Source organism: Rhagoletis pomonella, unplaced genomic scaffold (assembly GCF_013731165.1).
Source record: "Rhagoletis pomonella isolate Grant_MI unplaced genomic scaffold, Rhpom_1.0 Rhpom_scaffold_01550, whole genome shotgun sequence".
NCBI classification, from domain to species: Eukaryota; Metazoa; Arthropoda; class Insecta; order Diptera; family Tephritidae; genus Rhagoletis; species Rhagoletis pomonella.
The window spans coordinates 1,089-9,786 of record NW_023460104.1 but is presented as its reverse complement, the minus strand read 5'-3'; the positions used below and the strand labels follow the sequence as shown (position 1 = coordinate 9,786).

The window sequence follows — 8,698 nt, the reverse complement described above, 5'->3', positions numbered from 1 at the left end:
TCGGTTCTTTTTGAATCGAGTTTCAGTTCTTCCCGAACCCTTTTTCGGTGCTTTTTCAATCGAGTTTCCGGAACTCTTTGGCGGTTCTTTTGGAATCGTGTTGAGGCTCTTTCAGACCGTTTTTTATTTCTTTTCAAATCGAGTTTCGGTTCCGTTAGAAACATTTTTTCGGTTTTTGTTGCTCGGTTCTGTGTATCAATATTATGAACACTCTCACAAAGTAGCAATTATATGAAAGTTACTTTCCGCTCAAAACTGCTCTTCTCGGTACGCACACTTACGGGTATGTTGTTAGAGAAAATTATCTATCTTCAAGACTTCTTTCGACGCTGTTCTAATGTTTTTATGCGCTTCAGAAGATCTACACTGACGCTATACGAAATCAATTCGTTGGCTAGAGCAGGATGTATATAGGTATATAGTACATAAATACATACCTTACATTTTAATATTTTTCGTTCTAATCTCTTAATTCAAAAAGCATAAATATACATTTCTATAAAAGTATAAATCCTCGACGCTTTTATATTTTTTATTACATCATTGGTAAAAAAACATTAAAAAATTTCTTTCTTGCATCAATAATAATTTTTATTATTATTATAGCTGGGTCCAGGAAGCGCGCGATTGCTATTGTAGTTATTATTGTGCCCATTATAATTTGAAATCGGCTCTTTAACCACGTGTGTTATCTTCTTCTCATAAGTATGCGTTATGGTATTTTTCGTAGCGCGTGTAGACTCTCGATAGCTAACCGTTGTTTTTTGGGTCTGGTTGCCATTGCCAGTGTAATATACCATGCGGTTGTTCATTTTTGAAGCCTGAAAAGAACGGAGAAAAAAAGACAACAAATGATTATAATTAGAGGAACTTTGGAAAAATAATGTGTACTATATTTTTGCGCTGTATGCTTCTATAACTATTGAATTTCCGAAGCGTTAAAAGTACTTAAAAATTATTTCACTGCAAAAAACATGCTTACGAATAAGTTAATGGCGTAGTTGATTACGTGAAATTCGGTTGAGTTAGATTATTATAAACTTAAGCCCTCATTTTTGGTAGAGAATGCTGTGAATCTCGACAGCTTTTCTTATCGTCTTCTAACGTTAGTAGAGAAATTGTTTAGAGCTTGGCTCATTTTCTAATCATGCTCTAATTTTAATGATTGCTGGGCTGAACTAATTTTAAGAAAAAGTGCAGCACCCTGAAGCGAATTGAATGTAGTAGGCCTAATCCTGATTGCAGCCCCTGTGGCTAGACTTGCGAACTATGTATTCAACTTGTTGTTGTTGTTGTAACAGCATAAAAATTCCATGAAGAGTTTTTGGTGATATGAATCTGTGTCGTTCCAGCCAAGTATAACCGGCTATCATGGAAACTGGTTCCTCTTGATTGTTGGGCTTCGAACACTTCTATCCTCCACTTGTTTGAATGGATGGTTCCCTTTTTTGACAGTTCTACCGGAAGTCTCAAAGTATACTATTTTTATATTTAACTAGAAATCGGTATCTGTTCCTTGTACGATCCACTCACAGTCTTTGCAACCCTATAACCCTGTGTATGTTTCCACTCATTATCTGCACAGCGTTTCAAGGATAGATCGCAGTATCGATTGATTTCCTGTAGAGCAATGGGCATGTCTATCGCTACACAGACGTCTAGACCTATATTTTCTTTGACTAGTTCTTCAGCACTTTCGTTACCTTCAAGACCTTTGTTGGGTGAACGGGTTTCTCTATTACTAACCTTCCAATAGCCTCCTTACATTCTAAAGGGGTATTCGAGTAGGTTGTACGTATATATGTATGAAAGTAGTGCCTTAGTGATTTCCTGATTGTCAATATAAATGGCGGTATTCCCGGATTGCATGGTAAAAAACCGGTTTTCCTATGGAACAGCTTTGCAAACCGTGCAAGAGCTTTGCTTGACTGCGAGAATACCTCTATTGTGTATCTTATTATGTATAGTTTTCTGCAGTAACTCTGCCAACTTCTTAGCGAAAATTTCAGCTTAATATTTTCCACAGTGATTCGGTACTTTAAATGATCAGTACTTTTCCAGTTCAGAGTAGTCAACCGCACCTCCTACTCCATTTAGTAATCTATCATAAGTATATCTTCGTCGTCTGCATGGTTTAAAAGGAATCACGGTGAGGTGGATTACTAAATACCTCACGCAAATCATCAGTGGCCACGGCTGCTTTAAAAAGCTCTGGGTCCTATCGTGCTATGAATGATTGAATGCAAAGAAGTGTGGAAGGCGATCTGCAGTGTATCAGCAGAAATTATGCAGCAGTTGCGGGTAGCCGAAAAGCTACGACGTAGAAACAAATGGGAACTGCGACCAGAGATAGAGCCTAGTTAACTTTTAAAGGGCGGACTGGGACTAGGAACCAAGATTCCCGACGTTCGTACTGAGATGACTGACATTGTCCATATGGACTTTTTCGAGCAAGTTGCTAATCGGCCTCCTGAAAGAATACTTGACGGTGGTGACAAGGGAGAAACCCGGACGACAAGAGTTGGTTTGCTGGGTTAAGGCTTTCAATGCTTTCCATCTCTATAGCATTTGCACAGCAGCTCCTTGTCCCTTGATGATAACACTCCTCGTTTTGGTGTACCCCTCTATACGTCACGCTTAATCGTACTCAACCGTCATTGCGCCGAGATCTGCCTAACAAGTTTATCGTACAATTTCTTAGAATGTGAAATGCCCCTTGAGACATTTTTAAACACTCCAGCTATGTATCTTGGAAGACTCAAAGCGTATTTCGCATTTTCTATGAGTCCGTCTAACGAGAATGAGCAGAGCAGTGTCGAGTGAACTGTATTTGGTGTGCTAGCTTTCGATAAAAACCACTCACCTAAATTCTGCTTCACGTGCAAGTTGAGCTTTATTATACAAAAATTTAATAGGATATAAAACTGCATAGCAAAATATTTTCTCGAGAAAAGTTATTGAAAATTTCTTGCAATTTTGTTGAATTTTTTCGAGTTTCTTAATTTTTGGAAAATTTTGCAATTCGGAATTACATGATGGGCCTTCACACCGAGCTCGGTACTCGGTAACTCGGTGTTCGGTCATTTTGTTGCATGTATTTTGTTTGTGTTACCGAGCACCAAGCTTACATAGGTGTGAAGACACATATGGTTTTTGTGAGATAAAGAGCTATAATTTCATAAAAAATAAATAATGAGCATTAAGTACTTTCACAGTCACAACCGAACCTTTTGCTTTCGCGCCTTTGGGCTCCGGACTCTATGGTTTCCTGCTGGGCAGTATGCATTGCTTATAGCGAAATAAGCAATAATTACTATTTCTTGCTTGCACTAAGAAGCCTTCTCATAATCGTTTTACATACCTAAGCATTTTATTTTTCTTGGGAAATATTTATAGAAATTCAAAATCCAAAAAAAAAAAAATATAATAATAAGCAAATTCAAATAAGCACATCAATAGCAGGGCGATCAAATTTCAGCTATACGAGAACCTACATTAAGGTGACCTATAAAAAAGGGTAAGATTACGAAAATTAAGTTACGTATGAAACATGGAAATGGAATTGGGCCGTAAATGGAGGGAGGAAACGGCACCCTTTTCGCCTTCAAACGCCTGGTAAATTTTATGGGAAGTTGTCTTTTCCTAACCATAACGTAGGCGGTGGGTTTTATTTTAATTTTTTGTTCGGAGGGATCGAAGACTTTTGCGAATGAGATGAGTCGAATTTGATTATTTTTAAAATTGAGCATTAAAAAAGTATTAGTATTATTTATTACTTAAAATAAAAAACTTTTGGTCGGTTGTTACTGAAATTTAAAATCATATCTCTGCAATCGGAGCCTAGTAGTTTAAATCGAGTACTTTTTATCGACACTGAGTGCAAGTATCGGTAACTTTTGAATGTCCGGTATCAATGCAGTCTGACACAGAGTGGCAGGGTTTTGGGCCCTAGTCAATTTGCACACCAATTGATCACTAACGAATTGCAATTAGGAAAGACGTCAGACTATTTGGTAGCCAAGCTTGACTTCAACACTAACGTAGTAATACCTGGTAGTGACTTGAAGCAGGTGGTCAGGTATACTTACAACCAAACATACAAACTTCTGTGATATCAAGAAAACTCTGGTCTGACAATAACCGAACAAGGAGCTCGAAACTGCTTAAAAGGTTAAGGGCCGATAATTCAATATCTGGTTAACACTAACTACAGATTAAATATCGTTATCGCCGTTGTCCTATATGTTATATGTTATGGAGTCGATAACGAAGTTTAACTTGCAGACATCCAGAATACCTAAATAGTAGCAACCAACGCGTGGCACCAGGCAATCTGGTGGCAAGAATAGGCTTCCTGTGTGAATGCTCAGGCCTTGCGGATATTAAATATGAAACACTAGGAAGGCATATAGTTACAAAACTAACAGTTCTTTCAGGAGTTACTTAAAGCAAAGTCCTAATGAGTGTATCGTATAGTTTGTGTGCATTCAGAATATATTTCATGAATTATCATGCCGCACCGTAATGTACACTTATGCTTATGTTTGTATGTATGTATGTATGTACGTAAGAGTGTATACAAATTGAATTTCGTAATTATAAGCAAGTATTGTTGCTTCAGCGCAAACGATCGCGCATATGTACATATACATACATATGTATGTAAGTAATTATGTAAGTCTCATATTCTCGCCTCGTTTTCACTTTATCGTAGAATAATAAATTCTTTTACTTCGCGGGTAAAATTGCTTAGGTTGCAATATTGTATGGCGCATATTGGACTTCAGAATGAAAAAAAGATCATACATACATACACTCCTGATTACGAAGCAGAGAAACACAAACACAAAATTTTAACAAAAGAGGCGCAAGGAAATATTATGTTTTAAAATTTTTATGAATGCTTGCTAAAAACAAAGAAAATTCAATCGATTTAATTTCAATTGCGAGGCAAAAATTTTAAATATAGTGCTGATCATAACTATACGACCCTGATATATTGAGAAGATTTTATTACTTTTTTATTATTTTGTAATTTTTGTTATTTTTTTATAACAATATAGTTTATTCTTTATCAAAAACCGTATAAATCCAAACTTTCAAAACTTTCGTAGAAATTTCGAGCTTTTATTTACATTTCTTAGAGCCCATCAGTGTAATGAAGTGCAAGTTTGAAGTACCTGGGACTTGCTGTTGATTTTTGGCAATTTTTTTTTTTGTTTACGATGTTAATAATTTTCTTCCATACGAAGTAAGTTCGACGGCTTTTTTTATATGGAGAAAATCAGCAACACCTTGGATTTTTTGAGTTTTTGTTATAGAACAAACTATATTTTCATAAACAAATAATTAGAACTAAAAAATAATAAAATAGTCAAATCTTGTCAGTATGTGAGTGCCGTAAAATTATAATAACCACTATATGTATTTTTCTTTTCATTAAAATAATGACCACAGTTTCCACAATTTCCATCAGTGACATACTTCTATGTGACACAAATTTTACTTAAAATTATTTCAGTTATTTTTTTTTTCGTTGCTTCAAAACTTTTTTCTCCAGCTTATTTGATTATAAGCCTTTAAAGAAAAGTGTCTGAGTTAATTTTTGCATATTAATTACTTTTTTCATTTCGATTTTGAGCTAAATGTAGTTTGAATAGTTTTTCTCAATACAATTTTTATGTCAACAAATGTTCCTCTTTAAATGAGATTTATGTGCATATGAACATTAGGCCGGAGTAATTTAATTTCGAAAAAAGTGTATGGCATGTTCGAATTCTACGTTCGATTCTAAGCAAAAATGGTGAACAAATTATATACCAAAAATGACGTTTGACCCTCCCAATTTTTAAAAAGAAAAATCAGTTCACTGTAATTTTTTCTGAACGTAATTAATTTTTCATTTAGAAAATTTTGTGTATTCTTCATATTTAAGAAACTTCTTTACAAAACAAAAAAAAATTAGAAAATTATGTATAAAAAAAAGTTAAAAGAAATTACAATATACTGCTTTTTCTTTTGAAAATTGGGAGACTCAAACGTCAATTTTTATTTATATGTAGTTTCTTCGCCATTTTTGCTTAGAATTAATCGTAGAATTTGAATTTGCTATACACTCTCTTCGAAAATTTTGCTCCAAACAAATTACTCACCTGATGTACATATATATGTATGTACACTATTTTTATTTGAAAATTTACTTTGAAAAAATTTAATAACTTCCAAAAATAAATAATTTACTGCAAAAGTAATCACAGAAATCCTAATTTAAATTACAAATTTTTCACATAATTATATTTTTTATGCAATTTTTTTATTCAATTAAAAATATTAAATTTGGAGCTTTCATTACTTTATTAAATTAATATATTTTTGTCATTTTTTTTTTTAATTTTCGTCAGAAAACCTTGCTGTGTTAAAAATTATAAGCAAAATTGTTATGTGATTTTTTTTTGTATTAATTACTCATTTATTTATTTAAACCATTTAAAAGGAAAATGTTATTATTATGTTATTCCTATGGGAAAAATGAACGGGCAATGCGCGATCTCTTAAAATTATGGTACTATACCAAATACTAAAATCTGAGCCAGATTCCGGTCGCATTGCAGGATTTTTATTTTTATTTTTTTTACGTGGTCTAATACTTACACCCAAATATATAAAAAATAAATAAGACTTTATGAATCATAATTTTGTATGAAAATATCACTTTATAAAGATCTATGAATCTATTTAATTTTTTATGAATAAGGCATTAATAATTTTTTGATTTCAGAATTTTTTTGGCCTACCCTTTTTTACATTTTGCCACATTTGTTGGTGTGAATTCTCTAGAATTTACTTTAATTGACAACTGTTTCGTAATTTTTTGAATTAAATTTTTGTTTCTCAACTTTTCGCGTATCTACCCACCTTTATTTGTTTGTAAATTGTGGAAAATCGTAGTAAAAACATTTGAACTAGATGCTTTTTTTGTTTAAAAAGGATTAAACAATTTTTTATTTGGTAAAAGCAAAATTAAATGAATTATGTCTCTTTCTTGCAAATTTAGGTGTATTAAATTTTTTATTTCAATTTTTAATTTAATTTAGTTATTTGTTTTTTTTTTAATTCTTCTTGGAAAACTTATTTAGTAAAGTTTTTATATTCCGTATTTTTTTTATTTTTGAAATTTTGTATGAATACTTTTTCAAAGTTTTCACTTAAACTTTTATAAAAGTAGTTTTTTATTTACTAATAAAAAATCGATTAATCGGCTTTTTACATTTACCGAAACCTTTATTTGCGAAAACTTTTGTAAAAGCTTTACTTTTTGCTGGTCTTATTTTGAACCTGTTCACTTCAAGTTTGTTTTTCAATTCTGTGTTATCCCTTTTTATGTTTTAAAAAACTGCGCAGCACAGCAGTCCAAGTTTTTTTTTTGCTCAAAAAATTGCCAAATATTTTTTTTAATCGAAACAAATTCTTGAAAATATTATATTTTCAAAATTTTTTCTATATCACAATAAAAAAAATCACACACATAATTAGCAGCATAAATAAAATATTTATTCCGATATGTAGTTCAAATTGGTTGCTTACCTTTTTGGAAGTCAAGAAAAACGTACGTTTAATCACCAATGCAAAATTTGTACTGTGAATTCTTACTTCAAAATCTCTTGCAAGACTCCACAACTCGTTGTAGCAATATGAGCTTTTTTACGTGCATATGTGCATATGTATATTTATGTGTGCACTAGGGTGGTCCAAAATAAGTTAAGTCGGAATTTTAATGCTACGATGGTTCTATATCGAAAAAGGTATACCCTTATTCTTTATTTTGAAATCAAAAAATATTTAGAGGTCGCTCAAAGCGCTCAAAGTTTTTCCGTGTATTTTATATGGGAAAAAACTAACTTTTCGTGGAAATGGTATGCAATTCTTGAAAATCAATATTTTTCGATCGGAAAACTCTGGTTCTCTTCAGGAGACTTCCAATAAAAATATCCAATTGCTGATTTAACCATTTTTCAATGCTAAAGATTTTTTATTTATCCCCCCATTGCTTTGTCTGACATTTTCTAGGGGTTTTGGCGGACATATAAAATATAGTTACTGTGATCGAAAAATATTGATTTGCAAGAATTCTATACCATTTCTACGAAGTGGTTTTTCCACATATAAAATACATGGAAAACTTTGAGCTCTTTGAGCGACGTCTAAATTTTTTTTGATTTCAAAATAAAAAAATAGTGGTATTCCTTTTTGCGATATACATAGAACAATCTAATGGGCTGAGAGCATAAAAATTCCTACATTACTTTTTTTTACATGCATTTTTGGACCACCCTAGTGTGCACATAAGTGTGGTGAGTAAGGGAGAAAAATTAGAGCTGGCCTGTTTTAATCAGCTTTACACTACCTAAGCTTAAAAATTTGTGCCGCAAATCCCGAGGACGTTTTCTTAGGAAAACTCCATACCGTCCAATTTAAACAAAAAAAAAAACAAAATTTTTCAAAACACATACATACACATTGTTTCAATTATACGTTTTTATTGAATTTTCTTGTTAAAAAAGTGGACTGTTAACAAAATATTAGTTCAGGCCCTTACAAAATTTTATCAAATTTAGAAATTTTTTTGCTTTAATTTCTTCCATAAGTAATGCAACCCACAGTCATGTAAGGATAGCTGTTGGATCCCCTCTTTGGCTGT

General features: G+C 32.5%; 1 long non-coding RNA gene across 1 annotated transcript; it reads right to left on the bottom strand.

Annotated features, from left to right (window-relative positions):
• Window positions 1-489: 489 nt before the first annotated feature.
• On the bottom strand, window positions 490-7,703 carry LOC118752494. The gene is made up of 2 exons (XR_004994692.1): window positions 7,585-7,703; window positions 490-821 (listed from the first exon to the last, which is right to left on the bottom strand). It is a non-coding gene; the product is annotated as an uncharacterized LOC118752494 (long non-coding RNA).
• Window positions 7,704-8,698: the final 995 nt, after the last annotated feature.